The 15,685-nt window shown below is 49.9% G+C and overlaps 1 long non-coding RNA gene across 1 annotated transcript in view; it reads left to right on the top strand.

Moving 5' to 3' along the window:
- LOC146507337 (uncharacterized) overlaps positions 1–15,685 on the top strand; it is a 153,371-nt gene that overhangs the window by 133,758 nt on the left and 3,928 nt on the right. The window lies entirely within an intron of this gene.

The raw sequence follows: 15,685 nt of genomic DNA on the forward strand, positions 1-15,685 counted from the left end.
ATCTTTTGTTTACCAGTCAGCAGAGAGTCCCTCAGGAGGGAAACGAGCAGAGCCTTCATGCCGGGACGCTGCTGGGGTTGCAGCATAGCTGTTGTAGTTAGTGTGGATTGGGTATAAGGTGTGTTTGGTTGGTGGTTTGGTGTGTGAGTGAGGTAAGTAGGAGAGTCGGCCGAAGGCCTGTACAGGTCCGGTAACGGTCTCCTGCAGACTTCTTCTCATAGACCGGGGTTGGCACCAATGGAGAGCGGGAGGAGTGAGTGGAATAGTATGGATGGTAGTGAAGAGGAAGAGATTGGCGGTCAGGGTGACGAGAATGAGTGGGAAAAAGTGGGAAAGGGGGGGAAGAGGCGCAGAGCTAGTGAAAGGAAGAGGAAAAAGAGAAGTGAGGGTAGTACGGAAGGGACTGACAGTGAAGGTAATGAAGAAGGAACAAATGCGAGTATGAATGTAATTGTCAGGTTTGAGGAAGAGGGTGTGAAGAAAATAGATCCACTTAAGCTGACAAGAGCACTTAAGGCACAAGTTGGGGAAATCACCGATGTTTTGCTATAGACTTAAGTTTACTGTTGGTGTGCTGTCTTGTGTGAACTTTGTGTGTCCTACAGCATGCGCTGTGTTGATTATTGAATATGCATGGGTTAAAATCAGTGCTTTCCCTGTTAGGTTGAAGGAGTGTTTCTCTCTTGAGAAACATTGATGGAATTTTTGTTGCGGTGAACACGGTTAGAGCAGTTGTCTCGGGAGCACGTCCCCAGAATTGAGGGGGTCGCTGTTTGTGCAGTTGCCTTTGTCTTTCTGGCGGTTTTTAGTGCATAAGTACCCACTGTAAGTAACTGCATGAAGACTAGGCTTCAGTTAAGTAGATTTTGGTTAGGCAGTTAGTGGGACAGTGCTGTTTTCAATTGCATGTCAAGGATCAATACTTTGTTATGGCTACAGTTGATGCTTTTGTTCAGTCTCCATCGGAGGAACTCTTGAATAGTTGTACTAAAGAAGAGCTGTTGAAACTTGTTGAACATTATGATGTCGATGTTGGGGATAAAGAGTTGAAAGATGAGGTTAAAGGAGTGTTACAGGCTGCATTAGTAAAGAAAGGCGTGTTGCCAGGTAAAATGAAGACTTTAGTGGCTGATGTTGATCAGTCTGTGGTCTCGACTACAGTTGCTTTGTCTTTTGAGCAGCAAAAGGAGTTGTTACTCTTACAAATGGAAAGAGACAAGCTGAGCATTGAGAAAGAACGTGTGAGGCACACTCCATACTTGATCTGTAGGTAATTCCTCTCAGAAGTGGAGGTCATGGTGGAGGCGTCGGAGGGCGGAAGGCGTTCCCTCAGTGGCTCTCCTCTTCTGAGATTGTGTAAAAACATAAGTCAATGTAGTGTAAGCAGCTTGAAAAGAAAGTAATTGAACTTGTATAAATTTTTGGGAGACGGTTGCTCACACGCGGGCGGCACAGTGGTTAGCACCGTTACCGCACAGGAAGAAGGTCTTGAGTTCAGCTCTACCGTCGCTCTGTGTGGAGTTTGCATGTTCTTCCTGTTTTTTGCGTGGGTTCTTTCCTTGTACTCTGGCTTCCTGCCACAGTCCAACGACCTGCAGTTAGTGGCAATAGGTAATGGAAGAGTCTAAATTGCCGACAGGTGCGAATGGTTTTCTGTGTTAAACCAGCTGAGGTTTGAGAGAGGACGGCCAGAGAGCATCTTTTGTTTACCAGTCAGCAGAGAGTCCCTCAGGAGGGAAACGAGCTGAGCCTTTATACCGGGACGCTGCTGGGGTTGCAGCATAGCTGTTGTAGTTAGTGTGGATTGGGTATAAGGTGTGTTTGGTTGGTGGTTTGGTGTGTGAGTGAGGTAAGTAGGAGAGTCGGCCGAAGGCCTGTACAGGTCCGGTAACGGTCTCCTGCAGACTTCTTCTCATAGACCGGGGTTGGCACCAATGGAGAGCGGGAGGAGTGAGTGGAATAGTATGGATGGTAGTGAAGAGGAAGAGATTGGCGGTCAGGGTGACGAGAATGAGTGTGAAAAAGTGGGAAAGGGGGGGAAGAGGCGCAGAGCTAGTGAAAGGAAGAGGAAAAAGAGAAGTGAGGGTAGTACGGAAGGGACTGACAGTGAAGGTAATGAAGAAGGAACAAATGCGAGTATGAATGTAATTGTCAGGTTTGAGGAAGAGGGTGTGAAGAAAATAGATCCACTTAAGCTGACAAGAGCACTTAAGGCACAAGTTGGGGAAATCACTGATGTTTTGCTATAGACTTAAGTTTACTGTTGGTGTGCTGTCTTGTGTGAACTTTGTGTGTCCTACAGCATGCGCTGTGTTGATTATTGAATATGCATGGGTTAAAATCAGTGCTTTCCCTGTTAGGTTGAAGGAGTGTTTCTCTCTTGAGAAACATTGATGGAATTTTTGTTGCGGTGAACACGGTTAGAGCAGTTGTCTCGGGAGCACGTCCCCAGAATTGAGGGGGTCGCTGTTTGTGCAGTTGCCTTTGTCTTTCTGGCGGTTTTTAGTGCATAAGTACCCACTGTAAGTAACTGCATGAAGACTAGGCTTCAGTTAAGTAGATTTTGGTTAGGCAGTTAGTGGGAAAGTGCTGTTCCCTTTCAGTCGATTCACTCGGTACAACACATAAGTATGGGATATCACGCCCTCGCGTGTCCTGGCTGAAGAAACCTTTAATCACGCCTTTAAGTCAGATGACGTGTGATGACACGCGCACGGCCCCGCCTGCACATATTGCCGCTGTCATCACAGTCATCCCTCAGTTCTTACGCTCTTCACCTCGCTGAGAACACCTCTGCTGAGTTGGGCTAGCTTGCTGCTGCTAGTTAGCTCCGTTGTCTGCCGACTTGAACTTAGCTTAACTGCCCCTGTTGGTGTTAGCTTTCACCGCGCAGTTGGTGTGTAGGCTGCCTGCGGAGCGCTAATTTCAAGTTTTCCCGTGCAGCGTTTTGCTTTGTGTTTTGGAATGGACTCCAAACCGAAGCGAGCAAAGCAGAAATCTTCTGTTCGCCCCTGTCCTCAGGGATGCGGTTTCTCTTTGCACGACAGCGACCAGCACGATGCCTGCCCTGTCTGCCTGGGGATCGTCCATGCTAGGAGAGCATTGAAGGAGCCCGAAGCCTGTGTGTTTTGTCGCCAGCTCCAGCGCTCGACCCTGGAAAGACGGGTGACGTTTGTGGAAAAAGTGCTGGGACGCTCGGCTGTCGCACGGAATGACCCTCTCCTTTCCGAGTCTGGAGCCCCGGCTTCGTCTGAGGACGAGGATTTTCCGGTCGATGTCCCCGCAATTAGCTGGGCTGACCACATGGAATATGTTGACGGATTAGCCGATGACGAGCTGGAACCATGCAGGAGCGCTGACGGGCTTCAGCCTGGGTTGAAGCCCGCCAGCTCTCCCCAGGACGATGATGACGTGCTGGACATCGGCCTGGACATCCATGGTTTGTCGGAGGATGAGCAGGAGAGCTCATTGTCGGCCCAATGTACCGCCGCTGCTGCGCCAGTCGGCCACGATGACACCTCTCTTTTCTCCCTGTTTCGCCGTGCTGCTGAGAAGCTGCAGGTGGACTGGCCCTCTCCTCCGCCAGCTCAGAAGCCATCGCGGTTCGTGGGGTTTTTCCTCCCACCGGAGCCCGCAACGGCCAAAAACTGCCTTCCCATGTTCCCAGACTTTGTCTGCGAGCTAACAGCATCATGGGACAAACCTCTGTCTACCCGCGTCACTGTGCCCGGCTATGGACAGTACATGGAATTGGACGGCGCCGAGGGGGCTGGCTTAGCTAACCCACCCCCTATGGAGCCGTCTCTGGCTGCTTATCTGGCCCCATCCCATAACCATGGTGTCGGCGGCCCCGCAACTCTGCCGTCCAAGCACTGCAGATTCTTTGTTTCGCAGCTGGAGAAGATTTATAGAGCTCAGGCCAGCACTGCTCCTGCCATGAGCTCTGTCACCATGCTCCAGACGTACCAGGCAATGTGCCTGGCGGAGTTCGGATCACTGGTTCCTGATGACAGCCCACTGGCACCTCTTCTTAACGAGGTCAGAGTCGCCACAGATTACATCCTCCGTGCGTCTCGCTGTGCAGCGCTCTCCCTGCGCAGAGGGATGGCTTCGACAGTAGTGGCGCAGAGGCACCTGTGGCTGACCCTCTCTGACGTCCCGGATAGGGACAGGGCTGTATATCTGGACGCACCAGTGTCTGCGGCTGGGTTATTCGGACATTCACTTGAAGCCATTCAGGCTAGATTCAATCTGAGGGAGAAGCAGATGGAAGCTCTGCGCGACATCATCCCCAGACGTCAGCCCAAGCCCGCAGCTAGCTCTCACAGGCCCGCCGCTCCTCTGCCGACTGGCAAGAGACCGGCGCCCACTGCTGAAGTGGGTGTGCCGCCAGCGAGAGCACATCCTCCGGCCCGAGCTCCACGCCAGTCGGCCTGGAGCAAAGGCCCACCCTCGGGCCCCCAGCATCCCTCCTGCACACAGTTTTCTTCTGATGGCCACAAGGTCGTATTGCGTCCAAATGCTGCCTATTTTCCCAAGATCATGCCTGCATCTTCTAGCTCAATGGAGTTTGAGTTGCTGAGTTTTTGCTCCCCTCCTTTTGCATCTGAGGAGCAGAGGAGGATGCATTCTCTTTGTCCAGTGCGTGTGCTACGCACCTACATTGAGCACACTCAGAATGTGCGTTTATGTGACCAGCTGTTTGTCTGCTTTGCTAATCCAAATAGAGGTAGAGCTCTGTCGAAACAGAGGCTGTCCCACTGGATTATAGAAGCTATCTCACTGGCATACGGCACCAGTGGTCTTGCTTTGCCCCACGGGGTGAGAGCTCATTCCACCAGGGGGATGGCAACCTCATGGGCTCTTTTTAAAGGGGTGCCTGTAGCTGATATTTGTGCGGCAGCTAGTTGGGCATCACCGCACACTTTTGTGCGGTTTTATCGGTTGGACGTTACAGCCCCTTCGGTGGCTCATGCTGTCCTTTCTGCTGGGTCTACCACTCACTAGGATGTGGTGGTCCGATTCCGGTTCAGTGTTTGCTCTGCGGGGCGTGTATATATGTCCCATACTTATGTGTTGTACCGAGTGAATCGACTGAAAGGGAACGAATAGTTATGTCTATAACTTCTGTTCCCTGAAGGAGAGGAATGAGGTACAACACAAGGTGGCCCCACTGAGCAGTTTGGCTCGGTGAAGAGCGGCTATCGAACAGAGGGATGACTGTGATGACAGCGGCTATATGTGCAGGCGGGGCCGTGCGCGTGTCATCACACGTCATCTGCCTTAAAGGCATGATTAAAGTGATATCCCATACGGATATGGATATGGATTGGGTATAAGGTGTGTTTGGTTGGTGGTTTGGTGTGTGAGTGAGGTAAGTAGGAGAGTCGGCCGAAGGCCTGTACAGGTCCGGTAACGGTCTCCTGCAGACTTCTTCTCATAGACCGGGGTTGGCACCAATGGAGAGCGGGAGGAGTGAGTGGAATAGTATGGATGGTAGTGAAGAGGAAGAGATTGGCGGTCAGGGTGACGAGAATGAGTGGGAAAAAGTGGGAAAGGGGGGGAAGAGGCGCAGAGCTAGTGAAAGGAAGAGGAAAAAGAGAAGTGAGGGTAGTACGGAAGGGACTGACAGTGAAGGTAATGAAGAAGGAACAAATGCGAGTATGAATGTAATTGTCAGGTTTGAGGAAGAGGGTGTGAAGAAAATAGATCCACTTAAGCTGACAAGAGCACTTAAGGCACAAGTTGGGGAAATCACCGATGTTTTGCTATAGACTTAAGTTTACTGTTGGTGTGCTGTCTTGTGTGAACTTTGTGTGTCCTACAGCATGCGCTGTGTTGATTATTGAATATGCATGGGTTAAAATCAGTGCTTTCCCTGTTAGGTTGAAGGAGTGTTTCTCTCTTGAGAAACATTGATGGAATTTTTGTTGCGGTGAACACGGTTAGAGCAGTTGTCTCGGGAGCACGTCCCCAGAATTGAGGGGGTCGCTGTTTGTGCAGTTGCCTTTGTCTTTCTGGCGGTTTTTAGTGCATAAGTACCCACTGTAAGTAACTGCATGAAGACTAGGCTTCAGTTAAGTAGATTTTGGTTAGGCAGTTAGTGGGAAAGTGCTGTTTTCAATTGCATGTCAAGGATCAATACTTTGTTATGGCTACAGTTGATGCTTTTGTTCAGTCTCCATCGGAGGAACTCTTGAATAGTTGTACTAAAGAAGAGCTGTTGAAACTTGTTGAACATTATGATGTCGATGTTGGGGATAAAGAGTTGAAAGATGAGGTTAAAGGAGTGTTAAAGGCTGCATTAGTAAAGAAAGGCGTGTTGCCAGGTAAAATGAAGACTTTAGTGGCTGATGTTGATCAGTCTGTGGTCTCGACTACAGTTGCTTTGTCTTTTGAGCAGCAAAAGGAGTTGTTACTCTTACAAATGGAAAGAGACAAGCTGAGCATTGAGAAAGAACGTGTGAGGCACACTCCATACTTGATCTGTAGGTAATTCCTCTCAGAAGTGGAGGTCACGGTGGAGGCGTCGGAGGGCGGAAGGCGTTCCCTCAGTGGCTCTCCTCTTCTGAGATTGTGTAAAAACATAAGTCAATGTAGTGTAAGCAGCTTGAAAAGAAAGTAATTGAACTTGTATAAATTTTTGGGAGACGGTTGCTCACACGCGGGCGGCACAGTGGTTAGCACCGTTACCGCACAGGAAGAAGGTCTTGAGTTCAGCTCTACCGTCACTCTGTGTGGAGTTTGCATGTTCTTCCTGTTTTTGCGTGGGTTCTTTCCTTGTACTCCGGCTTCCTGCCACAGTCCAACGACCTGCAGTTAGTGGCAATAGGTAATGGAAGAGTCTAAATTGCCGACAGGTGCGAATGGTTTTCTGTGTTAAACCAGCTGAGGTTTGAGAGAGGACGGCCAGAGAGCATCTTTTGTTTACCAGTCAGCAGAGAGTCCCTCAGGAGGGAAACGAGCTGAGCCTTTATACCGGGACGCTGCTGGGGTTGCAGCATAGCTGTTGTAGTTAGTGTGGATTGGGTATAAGGTGTGTTTGGTTGGTGGTTTGGTGTGTGAGTGAGGTAAGTAGGAGAGTCGGCCGAAGGCCTGTACAGGTCCGGTAACGGTCTCCTGCAGACTTCTTCTCATAGACCGGGGTTGGCACCAATGGAGAGCGGGAGGAGTGAGTGGAATAGTATGGATGGTAGTGAAGAGGAAGAGATTGGCGGTCAGGGTGACGAGAATGAGTGTGAAAAAGTGGGAAAGGGGGGGAAGAGGCGCAGAGCTAGTGAAAGGAAGAGGAAAAAGAGAAGTGAGGGTAGTACGGAAGGGACTGACAGTGAAGGTAATGAAGAAGGAACAAATGCGAGTATGAATGTAATTGTCAGGTTTGAGGAAGAGGGTGTGAAGAAAATAGATCCACTTAAGCTGACAAGAGCACTTAAGGCACAAGTTGGGGAAATCACTGATGTTTTGCTATAGACTTAAGTTTACTGTTGGTGTGCTGTCTTGTGTGAACTTTGTGTGTCCTACAGCATGCGCTGTGTAGATTATTGAATATGCATGGGTTAAAATCAGTGCTTTCCCTGTTAGGTTGAAGGAGTGTTTCTCTCTTGAGAAACATTGATGGAATTTTTGTTGCGGTGAACACGGTTAGAGCAGTTGTCTCGGGAGCACGTCCCCAGAATTGAGGGGGTCGCTGTTTGTGCAGTTGCCTTTGTCTTTCTGGCGGTTTTTAGTGCATAAGTACCCACTGTAAGTAACTGCATGAAGACTAGGCTTCAGTTAAGTAGATTTTGGTTAGGCAGTTAGTGGGAAAGTGCTGTTTTCAATTGCATGTCAAGGATCAATACTTTGTTATGGCTACAGTTGATGCTTTTGTTCAGTCTCCATCGGAGGAACTCTTGAATAGTTGTACTAAAGAAGAGCTGTTGAAACTTGTTGAACATTATGATGTCGATGTTGGGGATAAAGAGTTGAAAGATGAGGTTAAAGGAGTGTTACAGGCTGCATTAGTAAAGAAAGGCGTGTTGCCAGGTAAAATGAAGACTTTAGTGGCTGATGTTGATCAGTCTGTGGTCTCGACTACAGTTGCTTTGTCTTTTGAGCAGCAAAAGGAGTTGTTACTCTTACAAATGGAAAGAGACAAGCTGAGCATTGAGAAAGAACGTGTGAGGCACGCTCCATACTTGATCTGTAGGCAATTCCTCTCAGAAGTGGAGGTCACGGTGGAGGCGTCGGAGGGCGGAAGGCGTTCCCTCAGTGGCTCTCCTCTTCTGAGATTGTGTAAAAACATAAGTCAATGTAGTGTAAGCAGCTTGAAAAGAAAGTCATTGAACTTGTATAAATTTTTGGGAGACGGTTGCTCACACGCGGGCGGCACAGTGGTTAGCACCGTTACCGCACAGGAAGAAGGTCTTGAGTTCAGCTCTACCGTCGCTCTGTGTGGAGTTTGCATGTTCTTCCTGTTTTTGCGTGGGTTCTTTCCTTGTACTCCGGCTTCCTGCCACAGTCCAACGACCTGCAGTTAGTGGCAATAGGTAATGGAAGAGTCTAAATTGCCGACAGGTGCGAATGGTTTTCTGTGTTAAACCAGCTGAGGTTTGAGAGAGGACGGCCAGAGAGCATCTTTTGTTTACCAGTCAGCAGAGAGTCCCTCAGGAGGGAAACGAGCTGAGCCTTCATGCCGGGACGCTGCTGGGGTTGCAGCATAGCTGTTGTAGTTAGTGTGGATTGGGTATAAGGTGTGTTTGGTTGGTGGTTTGGTGTGTGAGTGAGGTAAGTAGGAGAGTCGGCCGAAGGCCTGTACAGGTCCGGTAACGGTCTCCTGCAGACTTCTTCTCATAGACCGGGGTTGGCACCAATGGAGAGCGGGAGGAGTGAGTGGAATAGTATGGATGGTAGTGAAGAGGAAGAGATTGGCGGTCAGGGTGACGAGAATGAGTGTGAAAAAGTGGGAAAGGGGGGGAAGAGGCGCAGAGCTAGTGAAAGGAAGAGGAAAAAGAGAAGTGAGGGTAGTACGGAAGGGACTGACAGTGAAGGTAATGAAGAAGGAACAAATGCGAGTATGAATGTAATTGTCAGGTTTGAGGAAGAGGGTGTGAAGAAAATAGATCCACTTAAGCTGACAAGAGCACTTAAGGCACAAGTTGGGGAAATCACTGATGCTTTGCTATAGACTTAAGTTTACTGTTGGTGTGCTGTCTTGTGTGAACTTTGTGTGTCCTACAGCATGCGCTGTGTTGATTATTGAATATGCATGGGTTAAAATCAGTGCTTTCCCTGTTAGGTTGAAGGAGTGTTTCTCTCTTGAGAAACATTGATGGAATTTTTGTTGCGGTGAACACGGTTAGAGCAGTTGTCTCGGGAGCACGTCCCCAGAATTGAGGGGGTCGCTGTTTGTGCAGTTGCCTTTGTCTTTCTGGCGGTTTTTAGTGCATAAGTACCCACTGTAAGTAACTGCATGAAGACTAGGCTTTAGTTAAGTAGATTTTGGTTAGGCAGTTAGTGGGAAAGTGCTGTTCCCTTTCAGTCGATTCACTCGGTACAACACATAAGTATGGGATATCACGCCCTCGCGTGTCCTGGCTGAAGAAACCTTTAATCACGCCTTTAAGTCAGATGACGTGTGATGACACGTGCACGGCCCCGCCTGCACATATTGCCGCTGTCATCACAGTCATCCCTCAGTTCTTACGCTCTTCACCTCGCTGAGAACACCTCTGCTGAGTTGGGCTAGCTTGCTGCTGCTAGTTAGCTCCGTTGTCTGCCGACTTGAACTTAGCTTAACTGCCCCTGTTGGTGTTAGCTTTCACCGCGCAGTTGGTGTGTAGGCTGCCTGCGGAGCGCTAATTTCAAGTTTTCCCGTGCAGCGTTTTGCTTTGTTTTTTGGAATGGACTCCAAACCGAAGCGAGCAAAGCAGAAATCTTCTGTTCGCCCCTGTCCTCAGGGATGCGGTTTCTCTTTGCACGACAGCGACCAGCACGATGCCTGCCCTGTCTGCCTGGGGATCGTCCATGCTAGGAGAGCATTGAAGGAGCCCGAAGCCTGTGTGTTTTGTCGCCAGCTCCGGCGCTCGACCCTGGAAAGACGGGTGACGTTTGTGGAAAAAGTGCTGGGACGTTCGGCTGTCGCACGGAATGACCCTCTCCTTTCCGAGTCTGGAGCCCCGGCTTCGTCTGAGGACGAGGATTTTCCGGTCGATGTCCCCGCAATTAGCTGGGCTGACCACATGGAATATGTTGACGGATTAGCCGATGACGAGCTGGAACCATGCAGGAGCGCTGACGGGCTTCAGCCTGGGTTGAAGCCCGCCAGCTCTCCCCAGGACGATGATGACGTGCTGGACATCGGCCTGGACATCCATGGTTTGTCGGAGGATGAGCAGGAGAGCTCATTGTCGGCCCAATGTACCGCCGCTGCTGCGCCAGTCGGCCACGATGACACCTCTCTTTTCTCCCTGTTTCGCCGTGCTGCTGAGAAGCTGCAGGTGGACTGGCCCTCTCCTCCGCCAGCTCAGAAGCCGTCGCGGTTCGTGGGGTTTTTCCTCCCACCGGAGCCCGCAACGGCCAAAAACTGCCTTCCCATGTTCCCAGACTTTGTCTGCGAGCTAACAGCATCATGGGACAAACCTCTGTCTACCCGCGTCACTGTGCCCGGCTATGGACAGTACATGGAATTGGACGGCGCCGAGGGGGCTGGCTTAGCTAACCCACCCCCTATGGAGCCGTCTCTGGCTGCTTATCTGGCCCCATCCCATAACCATGGTGTCGGCGGCCCCGCAACTCTGCCGTCCAAGCACTGCAGATTCTTTGTTTCGCAGCTGGAGAAGATTTATAGAGCTCAGGCCAGCACTGCTCCTGCCATGAGCTCTGTCACCATGCTCCAGACGTACCAGGCAATGTGCCTGGCGGAGTTCGGATCACTGGTTCCTGATGACAGCCCGCTGGCACCTCTTCTTAACGAGGTCAGAGTCGCCACAGATTACATCCTCCGTGCGTCTCGCTGTGCAGCGCTCTCCCTGCGCAGAGGGATGGCTTCGACAGTAGTGGCGCAGAGGCACCTGTGGCTGACCCTCTCTGACGTCCCGGATAGGGACAGGGCTGTATATCTGGACGCACCAGTGTCTGCGGCTGGGTTATTCGGACATTCACTTGAAGCCATTCAGGCTAGATTCAATCTGAGGGAGAAGCAGATGGAAGCTCTGCGCGACATCATCCCCAGACGTCAGCCCAAGCCCGCAGCTAGCTCTCACAGGCCCGCCGCTCCTCTGCCGACTGGCAAGAGACCGGCGCCCACTGCTGAAGTGGGTGTGCCGCCAGCGAGAGCACATCCTCCGGCCCGAGCTCCACGCCAGTCGGCCTGGAGCAAAGGCCCACCCTCGGGCCCCCAGCATCCCTCCTGCACACAGTTTTCTTCTGATGGCCACAAGGTCGTATTGCGTCCAAATGCTGCCTATTTTCCCAAGATCATGCCTGCATCTTCTAGCTCAATGGAGTTTGAGTTGCTGAGTTTTTGCTCCCCTCCTTTTGCATCTGAGGAGCAGAGGAGGATGCATTCTCTTTGTCCAGTGCGTGTGCTACGCACCTACATTGAGCACACTCAGAATGTGCGTTTATGTGACCAGCTGTTTGTCTGCTTTGCTAATCCAAATAGAGGTAGAGCTCTGTCGAAACAGAGGCTGTCCCACTGGATTATAGAAGCTATCTCACTGGCATACGGCACCAGTGGTCTTGCTTTGCCCCACGGGGTGAGAGCTCATTCCACCAGGGGGATGGCAACCTCATGGGCTCTTTTTAAAGGGGTGCCTGTAGCTGATATTTGTGCGGCAGCTAGTTGGGCATCACCGCACACTTTTGTGCGGTTTTATCGGTTGGACGTTACAGCCCCTTCGGTGGCTCATGCTGTCCTTTCTGCTGGGTCTACCACTCACTAGGATGTGGTGGTCCGATTCCGGTTCAGTGTTTGCTCTGCGAGGCGTGTATATATGTCCCATACTTATGTGTTGTACCGAGTGAATCGACTGAAAGGGAACGAATAGTTATGTCTATAACTTCTGTTCCCTGAAGGAGAGGAATGAGGTACAACACAAGGTGGCCCCACTGAGCAGTTTGGCTCGGTGAAGAGCGGCTATCGAACAGAGGGATGACTGTGATGACAGCGGCTATATGTGCAGGCGGGGCCGTGCGCGTGTCATCACACGTCATCTGCCTTAAAGGCATGATTAAAGTGATATCCCATACGGATATGGATATGGATTGGGTATAAGGTGTGTTTGGTTGGTGGTTTGGTGTGTGAGTGAGGTAAGTAGGAGAGTCGGCCGAAGGCCTGTACAGGTCCGGTAACGGTCTCCTGCAGACTTCTTCTCATAGACCGGGGTTGGCACCAATGGAGAGCGGGAGGAGTGAGTGGAATAGTATGGATGGTAGTGAAGAGGAAGAGATTGGCGGTCAGGGTGACGAGAATGAGTGGGAAAAAGTGGGAAAGGGGGGGAAGAGGCGCAGAGCTAGTGAAAGGAAGAGGAAAAAGAGAAGTGAGGGTAGTACGGAAGGGACTGACAGTGAAGGTAATGAAGAAGGAACAAATGCGAGTATGAATGTAATTGTCAGGTTTGAGGAAGAGGGTGTGAAGAAAATAGATCCACTTAAGCTGACAAGAGCACTTAAGGCACAAGTTGGGGAAATCACCGATGTTTTGCTATAGACTTAAGTTTACTGTTGGTGTGCTGTCTTGTGTGAACTTTGTGTGTCCTACAGCATGCGCTGTGTTGATTATTGAATATGCATGGGTTAAAATCAGTGCTTTCCCTTTTAGGTTGAAGGAGTGTTTCTCTCTTGAGAAACATTGATGGAATTTTTGTTGCGGTGAACACGGTTAGAGCAGTTGTCTCGGGAGCACGTCCCCAGAATTGAGGGGGTCGCTGTTTGTGCAGTTGCCTTTGTCTTTCTGGCGGTTTTTAGTGCATAAGTACCCACTGTAAGTAACTGCATGAAGACTAGGCTTCAGTTAAGTAGATTTTGGTTAGGCAGTTAGTGGGAAAGTGCTGTTTTCAATTGCATGTCAAGGATCAATACTTTGTTATGGCTACAGTTGATGCTTTTGTTCAGTCTCCATCGGAGGAACTCTTGAATAGTTGTACTAAAGAAGAGCTGTTGAAACTTGTTGAACATTATGATGTCGATGTTGGGGATAAAGAGTTGAAAGATGAGGTTAAAGGAGTGTTACAGGCTGCATTAGTAAAGAAAGGCGTGTTGCCAGGTAAAATGAAGACTTTAGTGGCTGATGTTGATCAGTCTGTGGTCTCGACTACAGTTGCTTTGTCTTTTGAGCAGCAAAAGGAGTTGTTACTCTTACAAATGGAAAGAGACAAGCTGAGCATTGAGAAAGAACGTGTGAGGCACACTCCATACTTGATCTGTAGGCAATTCCTCTCAGAAGTGGAGGTCACGGTGGAGGCGTCGGAGGGTGGAAGGCGTTCCCTCAGTGGCTCTCCTCTTCTGAGATTGTGTAAAAACATAAGTCAATGTAGTGTAAGCAGCTTGAAAAGAAAGTAATTGAACTTGTATAAATTTTTGGGAGACGGTTGCTCACACGCGGGCGGCACAGTGGTTAGCACCGTTACCGCACAGGAAGAAGGTCTTGAGTTCAGCTCTACCGTCACTCTGTGTGGAGTTTGCATGTTCTTCCTGTTTTTGCGTGGGTTCTTTCCTTGTACTCCGGCTTCCTGCCACAGTCCAACGACCTGCAGTTAGTGGCAATAGGTAATGGAAGAGTCTAAATTGCCGACAGGTGCGAATGGTTTTCTGCGTTGTGACGGCCAGTGGGCCGGCCTTGTGTTTTGCTTTTTCTGTTAGCTGTTTCTTGCAGGTAGGTGGAGCTGACCCAGTTATAGATGCAGCACACCTGAGAAGGCCAGTCCCAGTGTATATAAAGACACCTTGACTAAACCAGCTGAGGTTTGAGAGAGGACGGCCAGAGAGCATCTTTTGTTTACCAGTCAGCAGAGAGTCCCTCAGGAGGGAAACGAGCAGAGCCTTCATGCCGGGACGCTGCTGGGGTTGCAGCATAGCTGTTGTAGTTAGTGTGGATTGGGTATAAGGTGTGTTTGGTTGGTGGTTTGGTGTGTGAGTGAGGTAAGTAGGAGAGTCGGCCGAAGGCCTGTACAGGTCCGGTAACGGTCTCCTGCAGACTTCTTCTCATAGACCGGGGTTGACACCAATGGAGAGCGGGAGGAGTGAGTGGAATAGTATGGATGGTAGTGAAGAGGAAGAGATTGGCGGTCAGGGTGACGAGAATGAGTGGGAAAAAGTGGGAAAGGGGGGGAAGAGGCGCAGAGCTAGTGAAAGGAAGAGGAAAAAGAGAAGTCAGGGTAGTACGGAAGGGACTGACAGTGAAGGTAATGAAGAAGGAACAAATGCGAGTATGAATGTAATTGTCAGGTTTGAGGAAGAGGGTGTGAAGAAAATAGATCCACTTAAGCTGACAAGAGCACTTAAGGCACAAGTTGGGGAAATCACTGATGTTTTGCTATAGACTTAAGTTTACTGTTGGTGTCTTGTGTGAACTTTGTGTGTCCTACAGCATGCGCTGTGTTGATTACTGAATATGCATGGGTTAAAATCAGTGCTTTCCCTGTTAGGTTGAAGGAGTGTTTCTCTCTTGAGAAACATTGATGGAATTTTTGTTGCGGTGAACACGGTTAGAGCAGTTGTCTCGGGAGCACGTCCCCAGAATTGAGGGGGTCGCTGTTTGTGCAGTTGCCTTTGTCTTTCTGGCGGTTTTTAGTGCATAAGTACCCACTGTAAGTAACTGCATGAAGACTAGGCTTCAGTTAAGTAGATTTTGGTTAGGCAGTTAGTGGGAAAGTGCTGTTTTCAATTGCATGTCAAGGATCAATACTTTGTTGTTCTTCCTGTTTTTGCGTGGGTTCTTTCCTTGTACTCCGGCTTCCTGCCACAGTCCAACGACCTGCAGTTAGTGGCAATAGGTAATCGAAGAGTCTAAATTGCCGATAGGTGCGAATGGTTTTCTGTGTTGTGACAGCCAGTGGGCTTGCCTCTGTGGTGTGTGTGTGTGAGAGATATTCTCACTTTTGCCATTTCTTCTGTCCCTTTCCCCTGGTGGGTGGGTGGGTGTGTGTGTGTGTGTGTGTGTGTGTGTGTGTGTGTGTGTGTCCCAGTCCCACATATTGCATACTCTGCTTTTGTCCTCAAATCAGGTAGGAAGTGTCTGTGTGGTTGAGCTGGTCTGGTCTGTCTAGACTTTCACTAGATAGATCAGGCTGCACCCACCTGTGAAACAGGTGGAGGGTCACCAGGACATGCAGAACTCGCTGACAGACTCCTGGCCACTTCTTGCCTCCTTAGTAGAAAGGGGCCACTCCCAGAGGCGGAGGGCTGTGAGGCACCGCCCGCCGGGCCCTCTCCTTTGGGAAAACCCTCAACACTGGGCCCAACCTTGGAGTTCTGATGTCCATTCAGGCACACTCCATACTTGATCTGTAGGCAATTCCTCTCAGAAGTGGAGGTCACGGTGGAGACGTCGGAGGGCGGAAGGCGTTCCCTCAGTGGCTCTCCTCTTCTGAGATTGTGTAAAAACATAAGTCAATGTAGTGTAAGCAGCTTGAAAAGAAAGTAATTGAACTTGTTGAGATGGTTGATCAAACGGAAATATTACTGTCATGTTCCAGTGACGCTA

This window comes from Neolamprologus multifasciatus, chromosome 12, assembly GCF_963576455.1.
Source record: "Neolamprologus multifasciatus chromosome 12, fNeoMul1.2, whole genome shotgun sequence".
NCBI classification, from domain to species: Eukaryota; Metazoa; Chordata; class Actinopteri; order Cichliformes; family Cichlidae; genus Neolamprologus; species Neolamprologus multifasciatus.